General features: G+C 36.9%; 1 protein-coding gene and 1 pseudogene across 1 annotated transcript in view; both read left to right on the top strand.

Annotated features, from left to right (window-relative positions):
• Positions 1-21,251, top strand: part of ROBO1 (roundabout guidance receptor 1) — a 1,262,210-nt gene that overhangs the window by 293,755 nt on the left and 947,204 nt on the right. The gene's annotated exons all lie outside the window — the stretch shown is intronic.
• LOC129642906 (apoptosis-resistant E3 ubiquitin protein ligase 1-like) lies at positions 11,336-12,684 on the top strand (annotated as a pseudogene).

The raw sequence follows: 21,251 nt of genomic DNA, 5'->3' as shown, positions 1-21,251 counted from the left end.
AAATTTATGTCTGTGCATTATATTTACATTTATTTCAAAGACTGGAAGTTTAATAGTAATTATGCCTATGAGGCTTTTTTAATTTTTATTTTTAATATTATTCAAATTTGCTATACAGGCATGTGATTTTATTGAAGTATAACATATATATTTACTGAAGTATGACATATATATGAAAGTATACAAATCCCAATTGTATAATTTAGTGACTTTTTCACAGTAAACACAATTTGTGTATTCAATAAATAGAACTTCAGTAGTTCCCCAGAAGTGCCTCTCATGCCCCACTCTAGTTACTAACTCCACTAAACATAAGAACTATCTTAATATTTATCGCTGTAGATGAGCTTTGCTGCTTCTGCAAGTTATAGAAATGAAATCATACAGTACATATAAACTCAACACTATGTGTGGGTGTGAGTTGTCCATGTTGTTGTATGCAGTATCTTATTGTATGAATGTATCCAAACCTATGCATTTTACTGTTATTAATCATTTGTGCACTTTTTGTTGTCGTCCTGTCACTAAATTGTGTCTGACTCTTTACAACCCGATAGATGGCAGCAAGCCAGGTTCCGCTGTTCTTCACTGTCTCCTGGGGCTTGCACAAATTCATGTCTACTGAGTTGGTAATGCCCTCCAACCATCTCATCCTCTGCTGCCCTCTTCTCCTTTTGCCTTCAATCTTTCCCAGCATCAAGATCTTTTCCAGTGAGTTGGCTCTTTGCATCAGGTGGCCAACCTGTTGGAGCTTCAGCTTCAGCATCAGACCTTCCAATGAATATTCAGGACTGATTTCCTTTAGGATGGACTGGTTTGATCTCCTTGCAGTCCAAAGGACTCTCAAGAGTCTTCTCCAGCACCACAGTTCAAAAGCATCAATTCTTTACCTCTCAGCCTTCTTTATGGTCCAACTCACACATCCATACATGACTACTTGGAAAAACCATAGCTTTGACTATATGAACCTTTGTTGGCAAAGTCAAATCTCTGCTTTTTAATTCACTGTCTAGATTTGTCATTGCTTTTCTTCCAAAGAACAAGTGTCTTTTAATTTTGTGACTGCAGTCACTGTCCACAGTGATTTTGGAGCCCAAGAAAAGAAAATCTGTCACTGCTTCCACTTTTCCCCCATCTATTTATCATGAAGTGATGGGACTGGATGCCATAATCTTAATTTCTTGAATGTTGAGTTTTAAGCCAGCTTTTCACTTTCCTCTTTTACAGTCATCAAGAGGCTCTTTAGTTCCTCTTTGCTTTCTGCCATTAGAGTGGTATCATTTGCATATCTGCAGTTGTTGAAATTTCTCCCAGAAATCTTGATTTTAGCATGTGATTCATCCAGCCCAGCCTTTGCACCATGTATTCCACATATATGTTAGTTTGGGCCTGTTAGCAATCTAGCTTCTTATGAACATTCTTGCAAATTTATTTTGATTATCTTATGTATAAATTCCAAGAGGGAATATACTTTTTAAGTCATAGGATGTGTCTGTGACCAGCTTTGATAATCCTTATGCTACTTTTTGTCAGCAAAAATGAATGGAAAGGAGGGAAGGGAAGGATAGAAAAGGGAAGAGAAGGAGGAAGGACCAGAAGCTGTTACCTATGCAGACGTTTGATATTTATATTACCTTGGGCAGTATTAACAGGTCATTGACCCCTGGCTTGTCATTTGTCTCAGTGTCTCATCTGGTCTTTCTTTCCTGATAAATTGAATAAAGCTGATGACCTTTCATTCGTATCTGTTTTAAAGTATATCAGCTTTCATTGCTTCTCAGTCTGATCAATTTGATCTCACTTTGACTTTTATGAGCAGTAACTAACATGAATTGAGCAGTCTGTGCCAATGTTATGATTTAGAGATTAACGATGACATGTAGATTAATCATTATATTGCATACTTTAAATGCACAGAATTAGTATCTTTATACTAAGACACATCAAGAATCTAGAATAAGAAAACTCAAGCGATTTACCTAATCAGAAAATCAGGGTACAAGACAAAAAAGGTGATACCAATATGTCTAATAAGAGAGAAAAATAAACACTAAAAATCACACTAAGGGCATGGGATAAAGTTTTAATTTTGAAAGCTAATTTTATAACCCCAAATGTTAAAACCATCTTTTTATAACTACCCTGACTTTTCACAATGATTCTTCTGATACCAGGAAACTCAGCCTGAAGTTTTTGGAATGATCAAAATTAAGAACATGATCTTCATTTTTGTTGGCCCAGATATCTGCTTTAACACTTCAAACACTCTTTTAAAATATCTCACACTGTATCAAAAATAACTTTCCTTAGCCACAAAGAAATCTGAGAACTCTGTCAGTCAGCAAGCCCATATGTAAGTGAGAAAGAAATGTGCTGCTTAGTTTACATGACAATCTACAGATCAAAGCAAAATAAATAAATAATATTGAGTTGACTAAGTCTTCTAGTTCTTTGGGAGTAAACACTGGATATAAATAAATTGAAATGAAACACTGAAAACACTGTAACTATCCATGTTGAAATTACATAGAAAATACAAGTCCCTGGCAAAGGGGAATTATCATTTTTAATATAAAATGTTAATGTTCATCAAAAAGTACAAACCGAACATTGTACAGATTAGTAGACTAAAAATAAAAGGATTTGCCCATTGTTGTAGAAATATATAATTGCTCTGAAGGATAACAGTTTTCTAAATGCAAGCTAACCATAGTTCATCTGTTTCATTTAATATTTTTAAAATGGCATCTTACTCATTAGCACATATTATTAGGACTTAGTTCAAATGAAATCATCATCTATAGGAGAATATTAAAAGTAAGTTTTTTGTGTGTTTTTTTAAACTGAGAAGTTGTTATATTTTCTTTACAATGGTCCAATATGTTTTCCTAAAATATAGATTTATTTTTAACTTTCATGTCAAGTTTTACAGTGGTTTGAAATCACCATGAGTTCTGATTTGCACAATAGTTTCTTCCTTTCTTTAGGCTTCAGATTTTAGAATTAATCAGCTTTTTAAAAGTAGTATTTTAAGGAGGAATCTCCTCCCCTCAGAGAAATAAGCTCAGGGAAGTAGTAAAAGTTATGTCAAGGAGAGTTCAATTATCTTACATTCACTCTACTCTTGGCCTACTTAGGAGCTCTCAAAAGAAGGGCAACCCTCTGATACAAGTTTAACAGGAAGTTTGTTCCATTTAAGAAGACATTCACAGTGTCAGGAAGCCAGAATTTTGTTAAAAAAAATAGTATTATAAGATGCTTTCAATCAAATTCCTTTATTCAATTTGGTCAGTATTTTACACAGGCTAAATTATTATTGTTCCTTCTAGAGACTCAGTAGTGTCAGTGGTTACTGTAATTCTGTGTATAACTATATTGTCATTCCTAAGTGGATTTAACCTCAAGTGCTATAAAAATTGTTTTTTGTATCTAAATAAAAGAGAAGAATAAACTTGAAGAAGAATGCGTCTGCCACTCTCATCAAAATTAATAGGAGGTGTTCCAGATTTTAAGAGGAAAAAAGTATATGTATGATTCAAAACATTATTTTTTTCTTAACTATAATTTATTGAGATCTTTGAAATAGATTTAGGTCTAGAAAATTGTTCCATTGATATTTTTAATTAATGTTTATTGGAGTATAGTTGCTTTAAAATGTTGTGTTAGTTTCTGCTGTACAGCAAAGTGAATCAATTACATGTATACATATGTCCATTTTTTAAACATTTCTTCTCATTTAGATCACCACAGATTATTCAGTAGTGTTCCCTGTGCTAAACTATACATTTTCATTAGTTATCTATGAAACTAATTAGTTTTATACACAGTAGTGTATATATGTCAATCCCAATCTCCCAATTTTCCCCACTCATTCCTTCCCTCTTAGTAATCATAACTTTTTTCTCTATTCATCTGCAAATCTATTTCTGCTTTGCCAATAAGTTCATCTGTACCATTTTTATAGATTCCACATATAGGCAATATTATATTTGTTTTTCTCTTTCTGACTTACTTCATTCTGAATGACAATCTCTAGGTTCATCCATGTCTCTGCAAATGGCACTCTTTCCTTTTTATGGCTGAGTCATATTCTATTGTTGGAGAAGGCAATGGCACCCTACTCCAGTACTGTTGCCCGGAAAATCCCATGGATGGAGGAGCCTGGTAGGCTGCAGTCCATGGGGTCGCTAAGAGTCAGACACGACTGAGCGACTTCACTTTCACTTTCCACTTTCATGCACTGGAGAAGGAAATGACAACCCACTCCAGTGTTCTTGCCTGGAGAATCCCATGGACGGAGAAGCCTGGTGGGCTGCAGTCCATGGGGTCGCACAGAGTCGGACACAACTGAAGCAACTGAGCAGCAGCAATATTCTATTGTTAGCTTCCTTGGTAGCTCAGCAGTAAAGAATCCACCTGACAATTCAGGAGATACAAGTTTGATCCCTGGGTTGGGAAGATCCCCTGGAGAAGGAAATGGCAATCACTCCAGTATTCTTGCCTGGAAAATTCCATGGACAGAAGAAACTGGAAAGCTATAGTCCATGGGGTCACAAAGAGTTGGACATGACTTAGCAACTAAATAACAACAAATATTTCATTTTATATATGTACCACATTTATCCATTCCTCTGTCAAAGGACATTTAAGTTGCTTCCATGCGTGGCTATTTGTATATAGTGCTGCAGTGAACACCAGAGTGTATGCCTCCTTTTGAATTATGGTTTTCTCTCAATAGATGCCTAGGAGTGAGAGAAATTAAGGAAATAATCCCATTTACCATCACACAAAATACCACAACATACCTCAGAATAAACCTATCTAAGGAGACAAAAGGCCTATATTCAGAAAACTGAGATACTGGAGAAAGAAACCAAAGATGATGCAAACAGATGAAGACATATACCATGTTCTTGGAAGAATCAGTATTGTAAAATGACTTTACTACCAAAAGCAATCTACAGATTCAATGCAATCTCTATCAAATTTCCAATGGTATTTTTCACAGAATTAGAACAAAAAATTTGCAATTTTTATCAAAACACAAAAGACCACAAATAGCCAAAGTGATATTGAAAAAGAAAAACCAAACTGGAGGAATCAGGCTACCATATGACCCAGAAGTCAAAACATTTTTAAAAACAATAAAAAAAAATTACTGTAATGATTTTATTTTACCTAACTTTTATTTTTAGAATGCATTAACTTTTAGGAAAAATTTTAGATTTAATATCAAAGTGAAGTGAAGTCGCTCAGTCATGTCCGACTCTTTTCGACGCCATGGACTGTAGCCTATCAGGCTCCTCCATCCATGGGATTTTCCAGGCAAGAGTGCTGGAATGGATTGCCGTTTCCTTCTCCAGGGGATCCTCCTGACCCAGGAATTGAAGCTGGGTCTCCTGTATTGCAGGCAGACGCTTTACTGTCTGAGCCACCAGGGAAGCCCAATAGCAAAGAGAGTGCTTATTCTCTGCATTTCAAACCCAGTATGATAATGTATAGCCTATTTAAATTATACATGTGTTGATAATATTTAATCAATCAGGATTCCATTAATGAACCCTGGTTCATCATAAATATTTTAGCATTCATCTTTTAAAAGTACATGGTTCAGTAAGCAGTGTAGCAGTAATTAGAAACTTTTTGGAGGGAAGTATATTTTGAGAGATGGACATTGAGCAAGTATGCTCTTGTTTCTCTTACTCAGACTGTGATTGGAGCTAGAAGCAGTCATTAGTAGGCAGCCAACAATTCTCTGCAATAGAATTAATTCAAAATAGTTGTCATGGTTTTCTCACATCAACTATTTTATTTCCTAACATATTTTAAAGTGTATCAAAATTAGGACTGTGTACTAAATATATGAAATATTTTTCAGAGTAGAAAATTATCAAATTAATAGGATGGTTTAATCTCCATTTAGGTGTGAAATCCCTTCAGACAGTTAAATGTTCTGAAGTTTCTTTCCTACTCTTTTGACAAAGTTATCTCAATCTATTTCACACAGAACCCATACAAATGTTTATATAGCTACCAGGAATAAAGTGGAGAGAACTTGGAGTATCTATATGCAATTTGGTAAAAAAAATATTATATAATCTTGATATTATTAACATAAAGATAAAACATAAAAATTAGAGAAGTGCTAATATTGAAATTTTATAAACTGTACAAATAAATTTTTTCATGACAAATGAGCTTACTTTTAAAAATATATTTTAGTATGAATTATATATATATATATCCCTAAATTAGCCATGAGAAATTTTAGATACATTTTGATAATGATCTTTCCAAACTGTCATAATCACTATGAACAAATGTTGAACAAATCAGTAAATGATAGCAAAATGTAGTTGAATTATAATGTCCTGTTAATTTCCAGTATACAGTACACTGATGCTATGTATATATGTATACATATATATAAGCCAAAATATTATACATAATAGAATGATCAAGATAGTTTGAGATTAATTTTTGAAAGCTTCATAACCTATAGTCTTTTAATGAGTTATTCCATTTTTTTATTTTTGTAATATTATAGAACACTTTTAATCCCTAAAAATTATAATTATTAATTTTAAAATTACATCATGTATCAAACTTTGACTGATTGTGAATATCAAATGCCACTAAGGAAGTAACAGGGAAAAAAAAGAGTAAAGGGGGAAAAATGAGAAAAAAGAAAGAAAAGTATACCAATTAAGAAAGTCTACAAAAGCAATTACAGGACCATCTGGCATGTAATAACAATAATGAAATAATCATTTGTATCTTGTATTTAAGAAGAAAAATTAGATAAGAACAAAGTAAATCAAAAGAATGCTATGTAGTTTACTGAAATGCTTGCAAAAAAGACTTCCAAGTAAAAAGTATCAAAGCTAACAGACACAATTCAATAAGAATTGATGCTATATGAAAAGCCAGTTCAGAGAAATATTTGACCCCCAAAGTGTTTATTTATTAATTGCCACTGCAATATTTATTGGGATGTTGTCAACAAAATTTTCTGACTCCAAACTGCATAGTTCATGAATTCAGTGCCAATAGGCTGTTTTGTATTTGGTACGAGGAGCTTCCTTTCTTAGCTGAATGTTCATCAACTCTGATTCTTTTACCCCTTCAAGGTGCTGAATTGACCTCTATCACTAACTGTAAATTAGAATAGACTTTGTAGCTTTCAGGATTCTCTCTCATGAGTCAAATTCTCTGACCAAGAGCCTGAGGACTGTGATGAGCTTAGACTTTGAGCAGGTCTAGCTTTATATCCTGGCTCAGGAAGCAACATCATAGACATAACCATAGACTTTGTGAATATAGCTTGTTTGTGACATTATGTTTTAAGGTAAACCAAAGTCTCCAGTCATTGCCTAGATTTTAGTTTATAGGAGTATATATAGGCCCTCAGAAGACAACATTAATATTTCCTCATTACTTTATGTAGTAACTTGGCATGTATGTATTCCTGTTTTCATTTTTTAATGTCAGGTTCAGTTCATTTCAGTCGCTCAGTCATGTCCGACTCTTTGCAACCCCATGAACAGCAGCACGCCAGGGCTCCCTGTCCATCACCAGCTCCTGGAGTCCACCCAAACCCATGTCCATTGTGTCGGTGATGCCATCCAACCATCTCATCCTCTGTCGTCCCCGTCTCCTCCTGCCCTCAATCTTTCCCAGCATCAGGGTCTCTTCAAATGAGTCAGCTCTCTGCATCAGGTGGCCAAAGTATTGGAGTTTCAGCTTCAGCATCATTTCTTCCAATGAACACCCAGGACTGATATACTGTAGGGTGTACTGGTTGGACCTCCTTGCAGTCCAAGGGACTTGCAAGAGTCTTCTCCAACACCACAGTTCACAAGTATCAATTCTTTGGCACTCAGCTTTCTTTATAGTCCAACTCTCACATCCATACATGACTACTGGAAAAACCATAGCCTTGACTAGCTGGACCTTGTTGACAAAGTGATGTCTCTGCTCTTTAATATGCTGTCTAGGTTGGTCATAACTTTCCTTCCAAGGAGCAAGCATCTTTTAATTTCATGGCTGCCATCACCATCTACAGTGATTTTGGAGCCCCCCAAAATAAAGTCAGCCACTGTTTCCACTGTTTCCCCATCTATTTGCCATGAAGTGATGGGACCGGATGCCATGATCTTAGTTTTCTGAATGTCCGGTTATTGAAGTGTAATGTATATACACTATGTGGCTTCCCTGGTGCCTCAGAGGGTATAGTGTCTGCCTACAGTGCAGGAGACTGGTTATTGAAGTATAATTTATATACACTAAAGGTCACTCTTTATATTCATGTATTTCCATGAGTTTTAAAGATAAAGTAATGTGATGATCACCAGAATGAAGAAAGAATAGTTCCATTACCACAAAAGGTTTCTTTGTGTCCTTTTGTAGTCAATCTCCCTGGTAAACTTAAATCAGATAGATTTCTGTCCCTATACTTTGACCTTTTCTAGAACATCAATAAAATCAAGTTTTATAATGAGTAGCTCTTTCTTTCTTCCTGGATTCTTTCATTGAGTGTAATGCTTTTGAGATTTCATTCACGGTGTTACTTGTATCAGTGGTCATTCTTTTTTAAATTTTTGATGTGTTATTCCATTGTGTGGGTATGCCACAACTTTCTCATCTAGTCATGACTTAAAGGATTATTGTTTTTTTCATGACTGAGGTGGTTATAAATGAAAGTGATATCAGTATTCACATACAGTCTTTGTATGGGCATATGTTTTCTTTTCTCTTGGGTAAATAAGAGTGTAACTGCTGGGTTTAGGATGACTAAGTTTAATATCAAATGAAATGGTAATATGATTTAAACATACTGATTTTAAATTTTGCATTTCCAAGAACAATGTATCAGAGTAAGTACTGCTTAATAATAATAACAATGGCAGCAATTACAGCAATAATGACTGTTTATTGAGTGCTTGTTTAGCATCTTCCAGGCAACAGGCAGTATGCTAAGCACTTTATGTATTTTTAATTCATTTCATCCTCACAGGGATACATAAAATGATTATTATTTTCATTATCTTTATTTTAAATGTGAGAAAATAGAAATCCAAAAAATGTTATATAACTTGCCCAAGTTGTCAGCCTACAAGTAAGTGGTAGAGCTGAGATTCTAACCTAGAAAATCTGGCCATTGGATTGCCTTCCCTAAACACGATGTCCTACGGCCTATTCACTTACTGGTAGATAAACACTAGGAATAATACAGTTCATCACTCTAAAGAAAAATTAAAGAATTCTAAAAATTTGTTCTTAAGGCATTTTGTGCAGAACATAAACTGAAAAATGTAGCATCCAAGAACTTGAAAAAAATGTCAGTAGTATATACACACAATAACTGTTCTTATATACAAGTTGCCCGATTTTTCCTGCATTTACACAATCCCTTTGCCAAAGGGAAATTGTTTTTCTTACACTGATGTAAGTTTTAGATGGAATTGTTGTTGTTCAGTCACTCAGTTGTGTCTAACTCTTTGCAACCCCATGGACTGCAGCAAGCCAGGCTTCCCTGTCTTTCACCATCTCCTGGAGTTTGCTCAAACTCATGTCTATTGAGTTGGTGATGCCATCCAACCATCTCGTTAGATTGATTGTAAAGGGTTTACAATGATAATCAAAAAGGAAATTAATTTCAATCTTTGAGAATAAGAAATGACATTGAAAGACTCCAATGCACACACAAAATTCTATTTACTGTGAGAAAGAAATAGAACCTGACATTTATGTCATATAAAAGGAGAAGGACATAATAGAATACTTAAAATAGGCTTTATACTTTTATTTGCAGATTACATTACATAAAAGTCCTCATGACATTTGACAGACACTAAATAGTTTTGAACCTTTATGTTGCTCAGGATTATTAGTTGTTATATTTTTATTAATTATTTTGGAAAAAAATTAAGGTCTACATTTTGACACTGTGTATAGAACCACTTAAAAAGAATCTTTCTCAAGCTTTATTTAGGTTTTTGTGTCCTTTGAAAGTGAAATTGTTAGTTGCTCAGTCATGTCCAACTCTGTGATGCCATCGACTGTAGCCCACTAGGGTCCTTTGTCCATGGAATTCTTCAGGCAAGTATACTGGAGTGGGTTGCCATTCCCTTCTCCAAGGAATCTTCCCAACCCAGGGATTGAACCTGGGTCTTCTGTATTTCAGGCAGATTCTTTACCATCTGAGCCACCAGAGAAACCCTTCTTGTCATTTAGTTGACTGCAGAGAGAAAGAGAATAAAATGGTTCCAACAGACGTGGCTGTTATCACATTTTTGGAGATAGGCCTGATAGAAATTGGTGAAGAAAGGAGAGAAGTAATCGTCATGTTGGTGTCTAAAGGGCCTGGGATTATTCTATTATGTATATTGTTTATGTTAAGTCACAGTATATAAAAAGGCATCACATCTTCTCTCCCACTTTCACGTTTTTATCAGGTGTTGATGCAGTGCTATGTTTTACCTTTACTGATTTTTTAAAACATTCAGAGTGAAAGTTCAGATAGGTGCTTATATAATGCACAGTATACCTAGATTGAAATTGCGTCAACTGTGGCAGCTATTTACCTCCTCAATTCATTCTGGAGACTAAATAAATGTAGCAAAATAGGGGGGCACTCTGCCCAGATTTCTGTAAATATTCCTCAAGTGATTTTCAAATCTCTGTGAAGATTAAAAATTTTCTTTGAGAATGGCTGAAGCCACAGTATGGCACGAGAACAAAATATATACAGTTATCAGGGCAGAGCAGAGTGTATCAACAAGTAACATAGTGCAGAAGCCAGCTTTTTATTTCTGATTTTCTCTCCACCCAGGCTGAGGCTAGAAACATGATCTCTCAGTCTTCTGGTCTGGCCTGCATCACTCAAGTTTTAGAAACTCTTAAGTGTGTATGTGCACGTGTGTGTGTGTGTTTGTGTGAGTCCCACTCTGTTTTTATTCTATGCTTTTATGAGTAATGGTCTTTACTGTTTTGGTATATCTCAAGTTTTTTTCTTTATGTAGACTTACATAAAAGTTTGCATCTTTCTTGGATTTGTTGTGTGTGTATGTGTGTATCTATTTATTTGGTGCCAACCAGGGAAAATCTGGAGTCTCTAAACAGCTTCTGACTTCTCCACCTCTATTTCTGCTACATTGTACTATTGTGGGACAAGTTGAAAAGAATCCAAAGTCTTGAACTATCATGACATTTTCAATATTTCCCCTAGCTTTCATAGATCTAAGATGTTTTATCATTCTGTTCTTAGTGTCATATAAAGCATACTGTGCTGTGCTTATGCTGTGCTTGTCATATAAAGGATCCTGTGCTGTGCATGTCCTTGAGAGATGAGCACAACTACAGCCTGTCCATTCATGAGGTCGGTCCTCTGGAAAAAGAGAGTACCGGTGTCTCATTTGAGAAGTCGGTGAAGTCCAACCGGCAGACCTTCCAGGTGTTCCTGCGGCTCACCCTGCATTCTTGGGGCTGCTTCCATGCTTACATCTCATACCAAAACCAGCCAATCAACAATGGTGAATTTGACATCATTGTCCTAAGTGAGAACGAGAGGAATAATGTTGAACGCAACGTGTCCACCTCAGGAGTGAGCATTTACTTTGAAGCTTATCTGTATAATGCTGCCAGCTGCATCAGCACGCCATGGCACCTCCCGCCCACGCACACGAGCTCTGCCCAGCGCCGGCCCTCCACGGCTCTGGAGGAGGAAGATGAAGATTCACCCTCTGAGTGTTACACCCCTGAGACGGTGAAGAAACCGAAGAATGTGTACTGCTACGTGTCACCAAAGCAATTCTCAGAGAATGAGTTCTACCTGAAAATCATTTCCTGGTGCCTTTACACCTTCCAGGTGTGCCCCAGAACCAAATTTTCATACCTTGGCCCTGACCCTGTCCATAAGCTGCTCACCCTGGTGGTGGATGACGGCATTCAGCCTCCTGTGGAGCTCATCTGTAAGGAGAGGAACATCTCAGCGGCCACGTTCATTCGCTCCCTCCATAAGAACACAGGAGGGTCCAAGAGCTTTCGGACAAGGTGAACATTTTCCATCGAGAGCTTCGGCAGGTACATATGAAAAGACCACATTCTAAAGTCACCCTGAAGGTCAGCAGACATGCCTTGTAGGAATCGTCTCTGAAAGCCACTCGGAATTTCTCCATCTCCGATTGGAGCAAGAACTTTGAAGTGGTTTTTCAGGATGAAGAAGCTCCAGACTGGGAAGGGCCTCATTGGGAATGGTTTGAATTAATCTGCAAAGCACTATTTGACACCACCAATCAGCTCTTCACCCGATTCAGTGACACCAACCAGGCACTAGTGCACCCCAACCCTAATTGTCCCACTCATCTGCTCCTAAAGACGTATGAGTTTGCAGGGCGCCTGGTGGGCAAGTGTCTCTATGAGTCCTGTCTAGAAGGAGCCGACAAGCAGTTGGTCTGAGCTTGCTTCACACACTGTTTCTTGGCCCAGATCATAGTACTACATATGCATTACAAGTACTTTGAAACAGGTGACCCAGAATTCTACAAATCTAAAGTTTGTTTCATCCTCAACAATGACATGAGTGAGATGGAGCTGGTCTTTGCAGAAGAGAAATTTAATAAATCAGGTCAATTGGATAAGATCAGAGAAGACTCCCTAAGAGACCCGCTTCAGAAACAGTAGTGAGTAGAATACAGCAAGAAGAAGGAAATGGCAACCCGCTCCAGTATTCTTGCCTGGAGAATCCCGGGGACAGAGGAACCTTGTGGGCTACCGTCTACAGGGTCACAGAGTCGGACACAACTGAGCGACTAAGCCCAGCACTGCTGTTGATGCTAAGTCACTTCAGTCGTGTCCGACTCTGTGCAATCCCATGGACTGTTACACACCAGGCTCCTCTGTCCCTGGGGATTCTCCAGACAAGAATACTAGAGTGGGCTGCCATGCCCTCCTCCAAGGAAATCTTCCCAACCCAGGGATCGAACCCAGGTCTCCTGTATTGCAGGCAGATTGTTTACTTTCTGAACCACCAGGGAAGCCCAAGAATGCTGGAGTGGGTAGCTTATTCCTTCTCCAGGGGAACTTGCCCACCCAGCAATCAAACTGGGGTCTCCTGCTTTGCAGGCGGATTCCTTACCAGCTGAGCTACCCGGGAACACCCCATATAAAGGAAACTTGTTTATAAAACAGTTTCAATAGCCTCTTGAATAGACCAATTGAAATAAATTGTGATTAAAATCGCTTCCTGTTCTATATAGCAGGTCCCACTAGCTATCTATTTAACACATGGCAGTGTGTATATGCCAATCCCAATCTCCCAATTCATCCCCTCCCCCGCCCCAATGTGTCCTATATCTGCATCTCTCTTGATGCCCTGCAAGTAGATTCATCTTTACTGTTTTTCTAGATTCCACATATATGTGTTAATGCATATTTACTTTTCTCTCTCTTCTTTATAGCATAGGGAGCTCTGTGGTGCTCTGTGGTGACCTAGATGGTGGGATGGGCTAGGGGAATGGGGATCCAAGAGGGAAGGGATGTATGCACATATATAGCTGATTCACTTTGCTGTACAGCAGAAAAAACACAATATTGTAAAGAAACTATGCTCCATTAAATTTTTTAACAATAGCTTCTGTGTTATTAAGGAAGCATTGTTCATTTGCTAACGAGTTTTTTGCTAGGACTTTGTTCTCCCTATGAGTCAGCGTAAATGTACATGTTAATAAATGAATAAAATGTGAGTGGATACATAGTGGAAATGGAAGGAAGGAATCTTATGTGTTACTAGCAGATATGCCCTCTGGTTAATTTAGGGCTGCTTATTTGTTGCAAGATGAAGAAATTTACCTGAAGATGGTTCCAGTACTCAGAGTTTATTCCAAAAGTACATACACATGGCTTCTCAGGAATACTTCTTGGGAAAAGTAGAGATCACATGACAGTCAAGAAGTAGAGAAGTGATTTAAGATTTGATCAAAGGCAGCCTAGCTCTAGAATCCAAACAGTTCGAGGGGTCTCAGGAGCATGTCTCCATCAGCTGGTTTCCTCAACTTCTACTCTCAGTGTCATGGTTTGTTCTTTTCTGCCTTTTCTACTTTCTCCTAATATGACCTCTGCTGTCTTTCATAACCTCTCTTTACTTCATTCCTTTCAGTCTTCTTGTGTTCTCTGTATTGTCTCCGTACGTTTAATTCATATTCTTTTTAAGAAATTTTTATTGAGTTATAATTTACCTATGATATAATTCACTTGCTTTACTTGTACAATTCACTGAATTGGGTTACATTTACAGAGTCATGTAACTTTTTCACTGCAGGCAGAGGTTCATGGTTGATTTTTTTTCTTTTGGGGGGAGGTGTTTCCTTGGCCATGTGGCATTTGGGGTCTTAGTTCCCCAATCAGGGATTAAATCTTCACCCCCTGCAGTGGAAGCACAGAGTCTTAACAGCTGAACCATCAGGGAAGTCCCTTAATTCATATTCTTAAAAATTAAAAATGAGACTCAATACATCTCCACAGAACAGGTCATTGGCCAGATCTTAGAGGAAGATACATAGCATAAAACATTGCTCCTGAGGCTGCACCTTCATCAGAGGCTGTGGTCTTGGAAAGCACCATGATTGGACGTTATGAGTATCTTCATGAAGAGACAAAGGAAAATTCAAATGTAGGCTCCATGAGAGCCACAACTTTCTCTTTTTGCAACACACTTCTTTGTCTCCTTTTCGAAGAATAGTGCCTGGCATGTGAACACTTAAATATTTACTGGCTGCATGAATAATAAAATAACTAATGCATCGTTTGGATTTGCTTGTAGAATATGCAATAACTTCATAACAGTGTGGAGCAAGGAGATCCAACCAGGTCCAGGTCATGTTGAACATGAACCAGCATCACGTGGTTGTTTAGGTATGGAGTCAGTGAATAAACTTGTTCATGAGTAAGGGGAGGGAAATCTCAGGCTTACCCAGACCATAGAACAGAGTGCCTCAGTCACCTTCTTCCAGGTCATGTACAATATATCTGAATATATATTCTATAATTTAAAAATATTTAATTTTGTTGTTTAGAGTATGACAGTAATAAGAGAAGAACATTTACCCGGTTCCCATGTAATGTGGGAGTGTATGCTCTCTCTTTTGAACCACATGCAGCTATCTACCAGAAATGTTCCTTTAGAGGCGTCTGTAAGACAAGCAAATTCAAGAATAATCGTACTGAAGATATGTCTTAGGCACCATAATCATACAGAAAGAAAACTCTTCTAAATCTCTATACATAGAATGTCCCAGTGAAATTCTAATCAAAAAGGAGGGGAAATCTTGTGGACATAACTTGTGTACATTGTTAAGGACAGTTAGGAGCATTACAAAAAGAATATTTTCAGTACTTCATCTCACCCACATTCATCCCTGTCCTTTATACACTTCCCTGCAATTCAACCAATCATAGGTGTCCATGCATATGTATATATGGATCTCCACTGGATATTTCCTGAGACCTACTCTATACCTATAGCATTAGCATTCTGATGAAAAAAACAGAGTAAGCCTCAGGAAATATCCAGTGGAGGTCCCTACGCACATATCCATGGAAACCATGGCTGATTCATGTTGATGTTTGGCAAAAGCCAACACAATATTGTAAAGCAATTATCCTTCAAAATAAATTTAATTATAAAAAATGCTAATGCTAAATCATCCAATACTTTCCTATTGCCTATTTATAATACTTTCCAATATGCCTATTTACAGTCATAAATCAAATGACCATGTATCATCTCAATTAAGCCGAGAGATTTGATGAGCCAAGTACTCTTAATACATACATAAGTTGAGAAAATGGAGGCTCACCTAGGAGGGATGACCTGCTCACATCTACTTGTCTATAAGTCACATCATCAGGATTTGAATGTAGGCCTTATAACACCCTAAAGCTGTCTTTTGAGATTTCACACTTCCTGAAAGTGTGATAACAATTTAACATATCACTACTTCCTATGAATATTTACACTTTAATGTGAAAGTGAAGACTGTCAATGTATAACCCGAAGTTTCCTTAGTAGTAAAAAATAAAATATTTTAACAACTTGAAAGATTTTATTACTGAAGGGGGTTATCTTCCCATTTTCTAAAGGTAAGGTTGACTCAACTCAGATTAATCCTACTTATTCTCAGATTGCCTCTTAGTCTGCAAATGATGAAAACAGAATGCTGATTTTTTTTAAAAATATTCTACTTTTATTGATATATAATTTTCAGTGGTTGTAGATTGACTCTGATTTTAAATGTTTCTTTCTATTATGATCTATGAGTTTGTTTCAGGATGTATTAGACACTTGAGTAAAATGGATAATTCTCAAGTTACACAGGGTACCTTTTTCTCTGCAATGGGAGAAATATGCTAAATAAACTTGTATTGGCAAACTGACTTGTACCACAAGGATAATATGAATTAAACCCAAAACAGTGTAATAAAAAGAGGAGAGGGAAGAATTTTGGGTGAGTGGAAAGTTTAACAAACACACACACACACATAAACACATTTACACATACACACACAAAGTGAACAGAGAATTCTTAAATCTACTTCTGTATTATATCTTCACTTGCTGATTTTGTTCTGTTTAAAAGTGACACAAATAATTTTAAAAATAATTTGGGGATATAGATATATCTGCTAAACCAAAGCAAGCTATGATTACAATATCCAGTTTGGATATTAAATATAACCCTCATTTATCATCAGGCCATCCTTAGACTCATTGAGAAATCTGTTTTTACTATTCTGTACTCTCTTCACACAAAGGCACTGGGTCAAACATCTTTAACTAACATGATAATAAATAAATAGTTCTGCTTTCCATGGTAAAAGATTCAATGGCACATTCTGGTAATTTTCCTGAAGATGGTTACGTGGGTATATACTAGCTCAATCATAAGTCCTGTCCAGCTCTTTGTGACCCCATGGACTGTAGCCCACCAGGCTTCTCCGTTTATGGGATTTCTTAGGCAAGAATATTGGAGTGTATGGCCATTTACTCCTCCAGGGGATCTTCCCGACCCAGGGATTGAAACCAATTCTCACATGTCTCCTGCCCTGGCAGACAGATTCTTTACCACTGAGCCACCTGGGAAGCCCCTAAATATGATTAAATTGAAGTAATTAGTACATCAGCTGAAGTGCTTAGCGAAGGCTTTGAATTTAAATGTTTGTGAAGCTCCCTTTGTAGAGTTACATAGTAATGTCATTAACATCATTTCCATTTTTTTTTCCAGTACTTAATCAATTCAGTGCCAGAAACAGTCTAGCCACATTTTTTTTTTTTTTACTTTTTATGATATAGGCAAAATTTCTGTTGCTGGTTAAAATGTTTTCAGTGAATCAAATGTGCTATTTTCTTTTTCCACCCTCTAAAAATTATTGAGGTAATGGAGGCATGTAGAATAGAATACATTTACTACTAAGATAGTTAATAGAGAGGTATTTTGGATATGCAATCAATTCAGATTTATAATAAAAAGCTTCATTGGTGTAGGAAACCATTTAATTATCAATAAAAGGTCAAAATGCAGTAATTAAATCAAGTGAAGTTAAAGAATTACAGTTTTCTGTATGTGTGTGTATGGAAAGTCAAGTGAAAGTCTATATACTTCTACTTCAAAAATTAATATTGTCTTTTCTATGCTGGCTTCTTAAAATAAGCTACAAAAGCTAGTGTTAAACTTTTATCTATTGGACTTATTTTCAAAGTGTTTTTACATTTGGAGAAAAAAGTGTCTTACAATATTCTGCAATTTCAGTCATATGCCTTTTTTTAAGTCTGGAAGGATGCATAGATCTTTTTATACAGCTTGAAGCACAAGATACATGAAAAGTTGTACTGACTTTTCTCCATATAAAGAGGCTTGAACCTTTAGACAGAAACCCTATTGGCTTTAATTGTATTGAACAAAGACACTGAAACTTGAGGTAGCTGAATAGTTGATAGAAATAGGTTTATAAAACTTTGTTAAGAGCAGTTAATGATGTATAAAGTGTCACTATATTTAAGGTTGTAATCATGAAGGCATGAGATGCAATAGAAATAGAATTCCTATATCAGTAAGCTAATACAAATGACTTCATTTTTTCTCAACATAAATATTATTAGTTAGTAATTTAATCTGCAATATGCTCAAAATGTACATGTGTGTGTGCATGCATGCTAAGTTGCTTCAGTCTTGTCTGAGGTCTTTGAGACCCTATGGACTGCAGCCCACCAGGCTTCTCTGTCCATGGGATTCTCCAGGCAAGGATACTGAAGTGGATTGCCATGCCCTCTTCCATGGGATATTCCTGACCCAGGTATCAAACCCACGTCTCATGTCTCCTGCAATGGCAAGTGGATTCTTTACCATTAGTGCCACCTGGTAAGCCTCCAGATGTACATATATACATGAATTTATATGCATATATGCTATATGTGTATATGCGTTATAACATATACAGTATATGCATACAGATACATATAACTTGATTGTATGCCATATTTTTGAAAGACCAGACCCACCTAAGAACAAAAAAATAATAATAGTAAAATGAGCTGAGTAAAATATAGCTCAGGAAACAAGCTATAAAAATACTTTGCTGGTGGTGTTTGTTGGTTTGGATCTTTTTTTAGTAGATTTGTATCATTCATAATTGTATTGTCAAACATTTTCTGTTTTGGTGTGCTTACACTAATATATATACTAGAAGTTAAGTCCTGGTTATAAAAATTAAGTTTTCTCTGTTTAAAGATTGAATGAATATATCTCAATGGACAATTTTCCTATCTTCTGAATCTGTTAACATCTTAGTATGTTTATAAATCTTGGACTCTCTAAGAAATGTATTGTTTTTAAAATTTAATGTTCTCAGAACAGAACAAGGCTTTACCTCTTTTACATATATGAGATTGATAAAGCAAAACAGCTCTCCATTCATAAAATCTTCCTTAATGATAATAATAATTTTTCCAGAAGATTGAGCCACTGTATATTCAATGTACTTTGCATATCATGATGAAATTCATCTTCACATTTGTGGCTCAGATGGTAAAGAGTCTGCCTGCGGTGCGAGAGACCCAGGCTGGATCCCTGAGTCAGAAAGATCCCCTGGAGAAGGAAATGGCAACCCACTCCAGTATTCCTGCCTGGAGAATTCCATGAACAGAGGAGCTTGACAGGCTACAGTCCCCATGGGGTTGCAAAGAGTCAGACACAACTGAGCAACTTCACTTTCCTTTTCCTTTTCTTTTAGATACACATATGTATGTGAAGTCTTCAGCATAACTATTATTATTCCAGTTGTTTGGAATTAAATTGAAGCCTAGAATTTATATCACTTGTTTGGAATTAAATTGAAGTCCAGAATTTACATCACTTGTTCAAGGTTGCACTGCTAAACAAGTGATGGAGTTGAAATCTGAACTCAAGCCTGACTCTTTCTAAACCCAGTTTTTTACATTAAATCACAATTCTCCTCTATAACCTCAAATAGTAATTTTCAATATAAAATATTAATATGTGCATAAGAATATAAACACAAGAAAAAGATACAGGAACACAAATGGTATACGTTGCACCCAAAAAAAGTACTCAACTAGAAGTTATTTATTGAAGTCCAGGAATATGAAAATAAATGAAAAATACAAAGTCCTGCCTTCTATAGCTCACAGTCAATGAAAGAGACATAAGTAAACAAAACTTTCAAAAGAGTCACATTTCATTTCAGCAATAATACACTGACAGTGACTATGGAAACAGAGAAGCTGCCTGAGAACCTTCTAAGGAAAAGGAAGTAGGTCTTCACAGAGGAAGAGAAGGTGGGGTAGGGCCTTGTAGTAAAATTAACTGTAAAAGTTTTGAAAGAAACAGCAGGGAAGGGGGATCATAACCAGAGAGAATGGCATGCACAGAAGTGCATGGAAAGGATGGACTGAAATCCAGGGAGAATAGGAGGGAAGGAGTCATGAGAGATGATGGTAGATGGATAGGGAGGGCCTGGAATGTTGTACAGTTCAGTTCAGTCGCTCAGTCACGTCCGACTCTTTGCGACCCCATGGACTACAATACACCAGGCTTCTCTGTCCATCGTGAGTTCCCAGAGCATGCGCAGACTCATGTACATTGAGTCAGTGATGCAGTCCAACCAACTCATCCTCTGTTGTCCCCTTCTCCTACTGCCTTCAATAATTCCCAGCATCACAGTCTTTTCAAATGAGTCAGTTCTTCATAGCAGGTGCCAAAATATTGGAGCTTCAGCTTCAGCATCAGTCCTTCCAATGAATATTCAGGACTGATTTCCTTTAGGGTGGACTAGTTGGATCTCCTTGATGTCCAGGGGACTCTCAAGAGTCTTCTCCAATAGCACAGTTCAAAAGAATCAATTATTCAGTGCTCAGCTTTCTTCACAGTCCAACTCTCACATCCATACATGACTACTGGAAAAACCATAGCCTTGACTAGACGGACCTTTGTTGACAAAGTAATGTCTCTGCTTTTGAATATGCTATCTAGGCTGGTCATAACTTTTCTTCCAAGGAGTAAGCATCTTTTAATTTCATGGCTTCAATCACCACCTGCAGTGATTTTGGAGCCCCCCAAAAATAAAGTCTGACACTGTTTCCACTGCCATTCTTTGGGATTGGAATGAAAAATGATGTTTTCCAGTCTTGTGGCCACTGCTGAGTTTTCCAAATTTGATGGCATATTGAGTGCAGCAGTTTCACAGCATCATCTTTTTGGATTTGAAAGAGTTCAACTGGAATTCCATCACCTCCACTAGCTTTGTTCATAGTGATGCTTCCTAAGGCCCTCTTGACTTCACATTCCAGGATGTCTGACTCTAGGTGAGTGATCACACCATCATGGTTATCTGGGTCATGAAGATCTTTTTTGTATAGTTCTTCTGTGTATTCTTGCCACCTCTTCTTAATATCTCTGCTTCTGTTTAGTCCATACCATTTCTGTCCTTTATTGAACCCATCTTTGCATGAAATGTTCCCTTGGTATCTCTAATTTTCTTAAAGAGATCTCTAGTCTTTGACATTCTATTGTTTTCCTCTATTGCTTTGCCCTGGAGAAGGAAATGGCACCCCACTCCAGTATTCTTGCCTGGGCAGTCCTGTGGACGAAGGAGCCTGGTGGGCTGCTGTCCATGGGGTCACACAGATTCGGACACGACTGAAACGACTTAGCATGCATTAGCATTGCTTTGCATTG

This window comes from Bubalus kerabau, chromosome 2 (genome assembly GCF_029407905.1).
Source record: "Bubalus kerabau isolate K-KA32 ecotype Philippines breed swamp buffalo chromosome 2, PCC_UOA_SB_1v2, whole genome shotgun sequence".
In the NCBI taxonomy this organism is placed as follows: Eukaryota; Metazoa; Chordata; class Mammalia; order Artiodactyla; family Bovidae; genus Bubalus; species Bubalus kerabau.
Note: the sequence above shows the minus strand (reverse complement) of the source record. Positions and strands in the feature narration are given on the sequence as shown.